Source organism: Myotis davidii, unplaced genomic scaffold (assembly GCF_000327345.1).
Source record: "Myotis davidii unplaced genomic scaffold, ASM32734v1 scaffold777, whole genome shotgun sequence".
Taxonomy (NCBI): domain Eukaryota; kingdom Metazoa; phylum Chordata; class Mammalia; order Chiroptera; family Vespertilionidae; genus Myotis; species Myotis davidii.
In genome coordinates, this window is record NW_006289093.1 from 427,845 (window position 1) to 441,007 (window position 13,163).

Here is a 13,163-nt window from a genome sequence, read left to right on the forward strand (position 1 = left end):
AAAACAAATAGCCAAGCAAAGTCTTTGCATCCAGAATTAAAACAAACAAACAAACAAAAAACTGCTAAGAAAAATACTAGAAAATCTTAAACAAACAAACATGGACAACAGAGTTGAACAAATCCTTCACACAAAAAGGAAATCCAAATGGCTTATAAACATATGGAAATACTCCACTTTCACAGTCACCAGTCAAAAGCAAAATAAAACTGCACTGGAATGCCAAAACATACTCCCAGAATGCTTAAGTGGGAACAAAACAACTAAAATAAAACAAAGCAGAAAAAGAGAAGACATGCAGATGGCCAACGGGTACATGAATAAGATGCTCAACATCATTGATTATCAGAGAAATGCAAATCAAACCCACAATGAGATATCACCTCACACCCATTAGAGTGGCTGCTATCAAGTGTTGAGGATGTGAAGAAAGGGAACACTTGTGTATTCTTGGTGGGAATGTAAATTGGTGCAAACCCTATGGGGAAAAAATGGGTGTTCCTCAAAAAATTAAAAATAGATAGTGCCCTCGGTGGTCCCAGATCTGTCTCTGGCTTCAACAATGTTTGGATGAAACAGTTCCAGGGTAACTCCTTCTTCCAGACTCTGGCCACCCTCCAGGGTCTTATCCAGTCACCATCTTTGGAGCTAACTCCGAGACCAGCAAACACACTGTTTTTTTTCTACGTTAATTTCTTATTGCCCAGCAACCATGAGTTCCCAAATTCGTCAGAATTATTCCACCGAGGTGGAGGCTAGAGTCAACCGCCTGGCCAACCTACCTCTGGGGGTCTCCTACACCTACCTCTCTCTGAGCTTCCGTTTCCACCTGGAGGATGTAGCTCTACAGGGCATGGGCCACTTCTTCCTCAAGTTAGTGGAGAAGAAAAACGAGGGTGCTGAGCGTCTCTTAAAGATGCAAAACCAGCCTGGTGGCCACATTCTCTTCCAGGACATGCTAAAGCCTCCCAAGATGAGTGGGCAAAACTCAGGATGCCATGGCAACCTCCGAGGCCTTGGAGAGGAACCTGAACCAAGCCCTTTTGGAGGTGTAGGCCCTGGGTTCTGCCCACGTGGACCCTCATCTCCATGGAGAACCACTTCCAGGTGAGCCAGTGAAACTCATCAAAAAGATGGGCTACATCTGACTAACCTCTGAGGGGCAAGTATCTCTTTGAAAGGTTCACCCTCAAGCACGACTAGGAGCCTTTTGAGCCTAGAGGCTTTTGAGGGGCTCCTCCACAGCCCCTGGTGTCTGGCTTTTGCTTGAGCCTCTCCCTGGAACTACTAGCCATTCTTTTAACCACCCTGAAGCCCTCTCCCATGCGCTGGACCAAATTAAACAATAAAGCTTTGTGCAGAAAAAAATTTTTTTTAAATAGAACTACCATATGATCCAGCAATTCTACTTCTGAAGAGAAAAAAAGCATTAATTTGAAAATATATATGCACCCCATGTTTATTGCAGCATTATTTATAGTAGTAAAGATATGGAAACAGCCTAAATTTCCACAGGTGGATGAATAGGTAAAGAAATTCAGCTATAAAAAAACAATGAAATCTTGTCATTTACAACAGCATGGATGGGTGGACCTTAAGGAAATTATGCAAAGTGAACTGTCAGACAGAGAAAAAGAAACACCTTATGATCTTGCTTATATGTGAAATATAAAACAAAACTAAACAACAAAACAACAAAAACAACCTCATTGGTGGTTGCAAGAGTTGGGGTTGGAGTATGGTAGATATGGATGAATTTTTTTGCTGTTAAAATAAATTGAATAATAATAAAACCCACAAAAAACAAAGCAGAAATAAAATAGGTTGTGATGAGGATGTGGAGTAACTGCTGGTAGAGAGTGAAAATTAGTACACTGCTTGGGAAAACTGTTGGGTAGTATCTACTAAAGTTTGACACATTAAAATCAGCAGTTCCGCTTCTATAGAACCCAACAGAAATGCATATATGTTCACCAAAAAAGATGTATAAAAATGCTACAGTGAGGGGGAAATGAGCGCCCCATATCCTTTGATCATATGATATATGAGCATCTTCAGAAGTGGGGGCCGTGGAGGGAAGAAGTGAATATTTTTCTTCGACATGAAAGTAATGAACAAGGTGGCCATCAGATCCAAGAGCAAAGAACCCAGGGAAATGTAATAAATGTACATGGAGAAAAAAATGCTATAAATGGAGGGGGGGAATGGTACAGTAGCATTAGAAATGAATCCAAATTGAAACCTATCCAGTTACTAATGAGCAATAGAACAGATAAATAATTGATGGTGTATCTACACAATGATATATTATTTGTCTGTGAGAAAAAATAAACCACTATTATATTCAACACATAAATTGAAATAAAATCCAGGACCAAATGAGTATATGTTATATGGTGTGGCATAAAATTTATAAACAGGCAAAACTAATCTATGAGTTCAGAAGTAGAAATAGCATTTATTCTGGTGTCATGAGAGGTAATACTGGAAAAAACCACAAGGGGAACCCTTTAGATTCTAATAATGTTCAGTCCTTATCTGCTGTTTGCAAAGGTAGGTTCAATTTATGAAATTCACCAAGCTATACACTTAAACTTAGTACACTTTTCTAAGTGTACTTCGATTGTGTATTTTACCTCAAAGAAAAACAAACTCCATTAAGTCTGGCTCATGTTCTTAAGGTTCATGTTCTTAAGGATAATAGAAATTTGTCATTTTATACATATTGCTGGTAGGGAGGGTACATTTTAATAGCCACTTTGGATCATAAAGTGAAATCATATGATAAAGTTAAAGGTTCAACTATGACACATTATTTCTGTTCCTCGGTATGCAACTCAGAGAAATTCCTGCATATATCCAACAAAAAACATGTACAAGAGTGTCCAGATTTGCATTAGTTGATTAAAAAATTAAAGAAAGACAAAAAAAATACACCAACTATTGATTAACAAGTAAATAAGTCCTGGCATATTGACCCAATAGAATGTTCTACATTAGTAAACACAAATAAACTGCAATCACCCATCACAACATGGAATCGCTTAGAAATAAAATGTTGAGTGAGAAAAGAAAAGGCCCATGACATTACACAAAGCGTCATTTTAACAAATCCCAAGGCAATAAAAACTAAACAATATAATATTTCGACATGTACTTAACTACTAATTTTTAAATAAAAGTTAATAATAAACACTGATTCTAAATAGAGACTACACCTGCCAGGGAGGCAAAGGTTTGGGGAAGAAAGGAGCACATGGTAGATAGAAAATATTGGTTATGTCCTACGTCATGAGTCATGATATGGATTTGCAATTGTTTATTTTACAATATGTTTATAACTTACATATGTGTTTTATATATTTCTATATATATTTAATGTTATATTTTGTTGATGTGAAAGTAAAAATTAATGTAGAATATCCAAAAGCACCTTAGCTGTGATGGGAAGGAGAGAGATAAAAGATGAAAAATAAAGTTTAAGGAGGCTTTTCCGAAGGCTTAAATAAAAGAGCCAAAACAAAGATAAAATAATAAAAGATAATTTTATAAAAGAGAGAAAGTAATCATTAGTGGGAGAGGTCTGGGTTCATCAGAGTGAACTTTTAAGAATCTCATGTGAGAGCTAGCTGGTTTGGCTCAGTGGATAGAGCGTCTGCCTGCAGACTGAAGAGTCCCAGGTTTGATTCCGGTCAAGGGCATATTCCAGTCCAGAGCATGTACCTCAGTTGCAGGATCCTCCCTAGCCTGGGCCCTGGTCAGGGCACATGCAAAAGACAACCACACGATGTGTTTGTCTCACATGGATATTTCTCTCTGTCTTTCCCTCTCTGTTCCACTCTCTCTAAAAATCAATGGAAAAATATCCTCCAGTGAGTTTTTTTTTTTTTTTTTTTTTTTTTTTAAAGCTGCACCAGACAGGCACATTGCTTTCTCTCTTCTCTGGGCCCCATTTGCTGCCCTCGCTGATTCAAATATAAATTTTTCCTGTCCTCTTTTGTTCTAGATCTGAATATGTACATGATTATAAAAATATTAAAAATAAGTTTTAACAGTATAACTTTGTTTATAGGACCAAGTTCTATACTTTTTAGATAATTGTTAATACAGTATTAATATGCAGCATAATTTTTGACACATAATACATGTTTTTAAAAAATCTTTAAACTGATAAACTCATAGAAACAGAGGAAAATGGTGGTTGCCAGAGGCTAAGAGATAGAGAAATTACAAGAGATTGGTCAAAGGTTACAAACTTTCAGTTATAAAGTGCATGAAGTCTGAGAATCTAATGTATAGGAGTGAGCAAAAGTAAGTTTACAGTTGTTCTTATGGAAAAAGACATGCAGGTTATAATTATTACAATAGCTTTATGAATGAAAAATAATATCACAATGCAATTGCAAACCTACTTTTGCCCACCGCTGTATAAAATGGTGACTGTAGTTGATAACAGTGTATGGTATAATTAAAATTTGTTAAGAGAATAAAACCTACATGTTCTCACCAAAATAAAAGATAAATATGTGAGGTTATGTGAGGTGATGGATGTGTTAATTAACTCAATTAGTAGAATCCTTTTGCGATGTATATCAAATCATCATGTGTATACTTCAAATGTATTACAATTTTGTAAATTATTACTCAGTAAAGCTAAAATATCTTTAAACTGATATTAGTTTAACTGATAAACTCACGTTTTTCATTAGGTTGAACAATAAACAATTATCATGTTTAGTAATTTGTTACCTACTGAATGGCAATTTTGTGTGAAATTTTTTGTTATAAAGAAAATACTGTCAGCTCCTGAAGGAGTTGCTTTAGCTTCCAAGACACTGATTTCAAGTTATATTACACTGAAGAGGGGGAGAGCTGATGATAATAGTGAGTTAATATTGGAAGAGTGTCTGAGGATAAAAATATAAGCTGTGGAAATACATTATATTTTTGAATATTACAAATTAATCCTTCAAACACAATCTTAAACTCCTAATACTTGGCTAATATTGATTTTCCTCCTTAGAGGGGTGTGTGTGTGTGTGTGTGTGTGTAAGCTTTGAATAAATTACCAAAAGAAGTTACAATCTGATTGGAAGTTAAATAATTTTTTTAAAATTAGAGATAGCCTGGCTTGTGTGTCTGAGTGGTTGAGTGTCAACCCATGGTCCAGGAGGTCAAGGTTCCATTCCAGGTCAAGGAACTTAGCCTGGTTGCAGGCTTAATACCCTGTAGGAGCCATGCAGGAAGCAGCCAATCAATGGTTCTGTCTCATCATTGATGTTTCTAACCCTCTCCCTCACTCCCATCCCCTCTCTGAAATAAATAAAAATATATTGTTTAAAAGGAAAAAAATAGAAATAATATTTCAAACACAACTTACTTGAGGTAAATATAGAGACATGAAGTTACTTACCCTTAGACTTGGGTTTAAACTTATACATTTTTACTATTAACTCTGAATAGATAGATCAGTTGACCAATCAATCAATCAATCAATAGATATTTAGTTTGATACGTTAAATGAAATAAGCACTTAATATAAAATCTTAAAATGTCATCTTTTCCTTGCATCTCCATGACATTAACTCATAAGTAAAAGGATTGATATAATAGAAAGGAGTAAACACAGCTTTTTGTTGTAATAATACAAGTTATTATGTAATAAAATGACTTTATTAAATATTTACCCTTCTTCAAAAACCATTGAATATTCTAATTTCTATTTTATGTAGAATTCAAGTCACTATTCATGGTTTGTGAAAGAAAACTGAAATCTTCTCACAAACATGTTCAGTTTAGTAACAATGAAACAAATTCTGATTAACATCCAACTACTAATCGAAGTACTGTAGCTGCACATCAATTTTGATGTTTTTAATTGCAAGGTTTATACCTAAGTAGCTGCTTAATGATCTGAGACCCTGGCTTCAAAACAGAAAACATTTTAATGATAACTCACTTTGGTGCTCATGAAATTTTCATGGATTCATGAACTATTATACCTTATGATCAAACTTTGCTTACTCATCTATTCTATAAAACTGATACTATATCTAAAGTTTATTCAGAAAGTGTACATAGAGTGAAGTGTTCATATGTAAGTAAACCGATCATTTCTCTCTGATTGTATTAACCTGACTCCCTGATATAACCTTAGTTATTTCACTATAATTTATGGACAGTTTATCGTAATATACTCTGTATTTGGGGGTCTTTTTAACATTTCATTACACTAAAAAGTTATTCTTATTCATTTTTTTAAAGTAAAGATACTCACAAGTGAATGTTTGAGTGATTGATTTTGTTCCACTTTTATTTCATCATGTGTCCAAATCAATGTTCCGTAATCAGATCGTTCTGTCAATAGTTCTTTTTGAAACTTCAGAAACTACATTGAAATATCTTTGGCAATGTGGTACTCAAGTGCTAATAAAAAGTAAATTTCTCTCTTTTTCTTTTTCTCATGTCACTGAATAATGATTGAACTAAAATAGAAAAAAAACCAGCATGGACATTACTCAAATTTTGTTGATCCATTTCTATATCTGGAATATATATGGAAATATAATTCAATAAAAAGTTATCTATAATTTGACATACAAAACACTATTCACTCAAAAGATATTCATTGACCATGAATATGTACCTAACAATTGTTGTTAAATTGAAATACAGAAAACAAACCACACACACACACACACACACACACACACGGAGAAAAAATGGTAGAGTACATGTAGATTTGTTTTATTTATCTTTTTAAACTGGGTAAATTAAATTTATTGAGGTTGCATTGGTTAATAAACTTATATAGATGTCAAGTGTACAATTCTATGATACATCATCTGATATATTCATTATTTTTCCAAAGTATCATTTGTTTAGAATACTATCTTCTATCACGACACCATTGTTTCTTATAGTCATTGTAAATCAGATGACTACATATGTGTGATCTGCTTTAGGACATTCCATTTTGTTCCATGGCTGCAGGTTTTTTAAAATACATTTATATTGATTTTAGAGAGAGAGAGAAAAGGAGAGGGAGAGAGAGAAAGACATCAATCAGTTGCCTCCCATATACACTTTCACCGGGAATGGAACCCACGACCTGGGTACAGGCCCTGATGAGAATCAAACCGGCAACTTTTCAGTGCACAGGACAACGCTCACTCAAACAGCTGAGTCACACATGCCAGGGCTCATCGGTGTAGTTTTATATCTTTGTGTTGAAAGCACACATTATGATTGCTATTTATTTTATTAATACAATACTCCAGGCTTTTAGTTTGGAGCATGACACACTCACAAAGTTCCCTCTCTGGGAGTCCTAAATCCTAGTTCTTATCTCTTTAGCAACATAAGGCACTGATACATTTTTGTGGTCACTTTAGCAGTGGATAGGACCTGTGTCCAGGAAACTTCTTAAATTCTTAGTAAGTCAATGAAGAATAGGTGTGTCGTTTCTGTGTGTGTGTGTGTGTGTGTGTGTGTGTGTGTTGCTTGTTTGTTTTGTAGTCAATCTTTTTCCAAATGTAGATTGAAACTCACTCATCTGGGGTTATAAAATCAAGTTGATGGATCACAACTTGATACTATTTTATTTATTTGTTTCTTATTTTTCATTTTAATAAATAGAATTAGAGAACCTAGAAACACAAGCTTGGATTATTCTTTCCAATTACTGAACACCTAAGTAAGTGTCTTACAATCCTTGTCTTCCTTAATGACCCATTTTTTTTTTTACTTTAAACTCTTGTCTTAAGAAAATTAAAATTTCTTATTAATCATCATCACTGTGGAACAAGAGGCATTTATACTACCAAAGTGTTCTGGATATGAATAAGGAAGTAAAGAATCAAATAAGTGAAAATTATGTCTCTAAGAACTCCTAGAATTATGTATTATCTGACATCTTAGTCCTCCTTCAAGAATTGCCCTAAACTAAAAAATGTTGGTCAAACCCTTTCCCTGGGAAGCCCATATTCAATAACTGGCTGATAATGGGGTATAAAGTTCCACCGACTGTGTCTCAATTGTGAAAATTTCAAGGTACATTCCCTTTAAGATCAATTGAGTCATTTATTGAAACTACATCCCAACTCATTTCCTTCACCCCAATTCAATTCACCCATTCTGCTTCCCTAGAAATACTTCTTAATAGGCTTCTTTTATGCAGATCTCAAGATGATTTTCCCAGCAACTAGAATAGAATGGTTCTTATTATCTACATGACCAGCGCAAAAAAAAAAAAAATGGCCTTTGGAAAACAAGAATAAGTAGAAAATCAAACATGCAAAGTTCATCCCCATGATACAAATTAACTGTTAGAAGTTTTAGAGAATTTCAAGCATTTTGTATTTATTCATCAGAACTTTAATGGTGACTTCTTATGTGCTAACTTCCTTACTAGACTTTGGGGTATGTGTTAACGTATGGCACATTAAATTCATGTCTACAAACTTGAAGTGGATTCTTGGTTCTGTTCTATAATTATAGTATACTAGAGGTCCGGTGCATGGATTTGTGCACATTGAGTAAATTAATTAGAAGGTGGCTGGCAGGGGAGAACTGGGTGAGATGGGCCAGAAACACCCTGGAGCCAACTGGGCGGGACCTGGGATTGAAGGATATTTGCAGAGTGAGCCGGGTCCCTCTGGCAGGTGGGGGTCCCTCGGCCTGGCCTGCAGGGATCAGACAGAAACTGGCAGTCTGACATCCCCTGAGGAATCTCAGATGTGAGAGAACACTCTGCAAAGTTGTTGTCTCTCGGCAGCTCCTGCATTGAGCGTCTTCCCCCTGGTGGTGATTGAGTGTCTACCAGTAGCTACTAGTCGTAGTGCCGGACAGTTGGGTGGTCGCTTATATCTATATAGACTACAGTATATTTATATATATAGATTACAGTATATTTGTGTGACTCACTCATTCCTCTACCTTTTTAGTTGTTTAACATTATATCGTCTATCTTCAAATCTTCAAGATAGTAGTAGTAAGCTCTGGGGATAAAATAACATAAATGTTGATTTGGTTTCTTTTAAAAATATCTGTAATGCTGTACTAATTTCCTTTGAAAATATATAGTTTCTTATGACTTTAAACATCATTGATCATCTCCCACATTTATATTTCCAGCTCAGATGTATCATCCCAACTCTAGACTAGGATACTTAATTGCTTTTGTGACTTTTCACTTAAATATTCAGAAGCCATTTCAAACTGAACATGAACAAAGTTAACCTTCTGACCTCCCTTTCAAATCGGTTTCAGCTGACATTTATGCTATATCAGTTTATGGCATTGCTATACGTACACTTTTTCAGACCATAACTCTTATATTCATTCTTAACTCCTTTTTCACATAATATTCAATCAATTAAAAATCCTTACCTTCAAAACAGAAACAGAATCTTACTTCTTACAGTTTTACCAACTAGATGTGAGCTATCATCTCCTCAAACCTGATTATTACATTCTCAAATATAATCTACTTTCAACAAGAGAACTGTCAGAATAATCCTATGAACAATACTTCAGACATCATTATTCTGCTCCAAAAATTCCATTGGATTTCCATGTTAATAAAAGGCATGTCAAATTCCTTAAAATGCCTACAAACCTTATGTGCATATGACCACCATTACTCTTTTTCTCCAACTTCATTTGTTACTTGCAATTGTCATCTCACTCTATACACAATGCCCTACTTGCTTTTCCACAAACATGCCAGGATTGTTATCACCTTAACACTTTTGTACCAATCATTTCTATAATGTACATGCCTTAGAAATCTGCATAGTAACTGCCTCCCAGGCCCCACTTTGTAGCCTACTCTGCTTGTTTTCTCCTGGTATTCATTATCTTCTAACATATTACAACATCTAAACATTTCAGAAGTGTGATTATGTATATAGATTATCTTCCCTCCTAGAATATTATCTCTAGTAGATAACTTGTGTAGTTTTTACACAGATGTGCATCTCAAGAACCTATAATAATACCTGTAACTTATTAGGCACTCAATAAATGCTATGGAATAAATAATTGAAACAAAGTGTCATTAGCATACAAAAAGATTTCCATAACATCTCCATTCTCAAGGTTATTGCATATGACATAGAAGATGTGTTATTTACTAAATATGTTATAATTAAACATAGAACATTATTGATTATTTTAAGTTATTACATTACACTCTACATGAATATAAGATTGTCACATGTTTAAACATAATGCACTTTTTTGTTAATGTCTTGAGATTAAAGATCAATGTGTAGAATAATCACAAATAAGTTTTAAGATTAGAATAAAGATGAGTTAGAGTGATATTACAAAAATGCATGCAATTTAAAGTTATAGAATTTTAAAAATCCTAAAATATGTTAGCAAATAAAAGAATGCTTCCTTGAGTGGAGAACAGTTTTCACTTAAAATTTTAAAATTCACTACTTTTATTTTAATGTTATTTAAGAAGGAAGAGAACTTTCCTTATAAAGAGTTCTTATAAGACAAATGGATTATTTAAATTGAGTTCCCATTTCTTATGTAAATCTGTTTTCCAGGAAGTCTAATGTAGCCATTGAGGCTAAGACCCCCAAAGTTGTTGAACCTCTAGGCAAACATAAACTTTAGTCAGAACAGATCTCATGCATATTTCATAGGTAGAAGAAAACCATGTGAGGTAATCACTTGCTCATTCGCTGATATTTCAGGCAGCAGAAAATAAAAAAAAAAGGGGGAAAGCGTAAAAGAAGGGCTCTAAACAGCCTTTTGAAAGCACATCTGGTGAGGCTGGAAGAATGCTGCAGTTGTTGAATCTTGTTTACATATTTATAAGCTGAGTGTTTCTCAAGATGGTACAAGCTACAAGATTTCACTTTTCTATTATTCAGATATTCAGTCTTTGGGAACTAAGCACTTCATACCTATAACATTAATCAATTTAAAAACAAAACCAAAACACCCCACTTCCTCTTCAAAACAAGCTGTGTATGTTTCCACGTAAAACCGTGATCAATTTCAATCTTGGTACATCTGTATTCCCAAACTTCAAATACCATTATGTGCCTGGCCAGCCAGGCTCAGTGCATGAGCACTTGACATCTTGGGGGGCCATTATTATACCTACTATAGCCATTATGTTAATTAGACTCTCCTTCCTTCCCAGTCCCCTTCCCCAATCTCTTTCTTATTTTCAATATATTTAGTACAAATATTGTGATCCTCTCTACAATGAACTCCAGCAGGGAAGGAAATGTCACCTCATTTTGGCCCTCAATGAATTCCAAGGACATGGAACCATGTTTAAAACCTAGCAATGCATGTATTTTTATGTTATAATGCCTTATCTAAAACTCCCAAATCTTAGCAGTTTAATATAATACAATTAAAATATTTCTTGCTCATCCTCTAGGTCTTACAAATGTATTCATGCTCAGGTTAATGCGGTACCCTGCTCTGCACAGTGACTTTTAGCTGTACCAACTGAAGGTCATACTCTCCCCATTCCTGAATTAAAGAATAGGGATCTTGTCTAATTGTAAAGCATATTTTTGTAGTTATCAGGATAAAAGTAGCATTTTCACTTTATTTTATATTTGATTGAAATCAATCAGAACTAGTTGGATGGGAATAACTGGGGAGAGGTCAATGGGAGAAAAAAGAGACATGTAATACTTTAAACAATAAAGAATTAAATGCACACACACATACACACACACACACATATCCTCCTATACAATAAAAGGCTAATATACAAATTGTCCCCTTGGTCGTTCAACAGACCGGAAGTTTGACCGCTGTCTATGCACTGACCACTAGTGGGAGGTATGGAATGAAGGAAGGCCTTGGCTGGCAGCTGGAAGCCAGGGAAAGGAAGATTCCGATTGGCCCTAATCACTGGTCAGGCGTAGGGACCGTACCTGTGCATGAATTTCATGCACTGGTCCTCTAGTCCTATATAATAAAAGAGAAACATGCAAATTAGCTGTCCCTTTGCTACGCTCAAGCCATGCCCACCAGCTATACCCACCAACCACACCCACCAGCCAATCCGAGTGACTGTACAAATTATCCAACAAAGATGGCAGTTAATTTGCATACACAGGTGTCAAATGCCCCAGGAGGTGATGGAGGCCATGGCTGCAGGCTCCCAAGACTTTTACAGGTTGGGGAGGTGCAGCCGCCCGTGCCTAGCCATGCTCACAGGTTCCCAGGACTTTCACTGGTCAGGGGAGGTGCATGGCCACCCACACCTAGCCACGCCCAAGGACTCCCGGAGCTTGCCGGTGGGGAGCGGGAGGTTTGGAGGACTTGGCAGAGCAGGAGACCACTGGATATAGAGCAGAGCAGGAGAGAGGGTGGCTTGGAGGGCGTGGCTCCCTCTGTCACCCCAGCTCCTCATCACAGCTGTGGAAACTGACAGCAGGGAGGAGGAAGTCCCACCTCCACAGAATCAGCCATTGATCAGACAGCTCTCAGAGGCCTGATAGGCAGGACTGCCATTCACTTGCATCTCAGACAGTGATAGTAGAGAGGTGGGACTATGTCTAAAGAATAACTGTTGATACAACGTAACTCTGCAGCTGAAAGATGCCGCTGTTATTGACAGAAAGTGTCTGCAGAGCAGCGTGTGTCTGATCTTGAAAGAAGGCGGTATGTATCTGAACACCAGCTACTGGAAAAACGTCGCTCTGATGCCAAAAAACACCGGTGTTATCGACAGAAAATGTCAAAAGACCAACTTGCCTTTGAAGTTGAAAGAAAGTGGTGGTGACGACAGAATATGTCTAGAGAACAGTCATCAACAAGTACTACCAATTTGCCATCATGATATGGGCCATACTGTTTAGAATACACGGACAAGTTTATCACCGTACTGCAACTTTACATCCTTCAAATGGTGTTTCTCGAAAGTTTGCTCAACTCTCTATTTTGGATACAGCCGAAGCTACAAGTAGAAGATTAGCAAAGCCAGAAAACCAGAGCTGCTCAGAGAGACTCATGATTAACATCAACAACCTCATGCATGAAATGCATGAATTATAAAAATCATACAAGATGCTACATGAGGTAGAAAAAGAAGCCCAATCTGAAGCAGCAGCAAAAGGTATTGCTCTCACAGAGGTAACAATGGTGATTAAATATGATCGTAACCGTGACCC

The 13,163-nt window shown here is 36.1% G+C and overlaps 1 pseudogene; it reads left to right on the top strand.

Moving 5' to 3' along the window:
* Positions 1-712: 712 nt before the first annotated feature.
* Positions 713-1,159, top strand: LOC102753032 (annotated as a pseudogene).
* Positions 1,160-13,163: the final 12,004 nt, after the last annotated feature.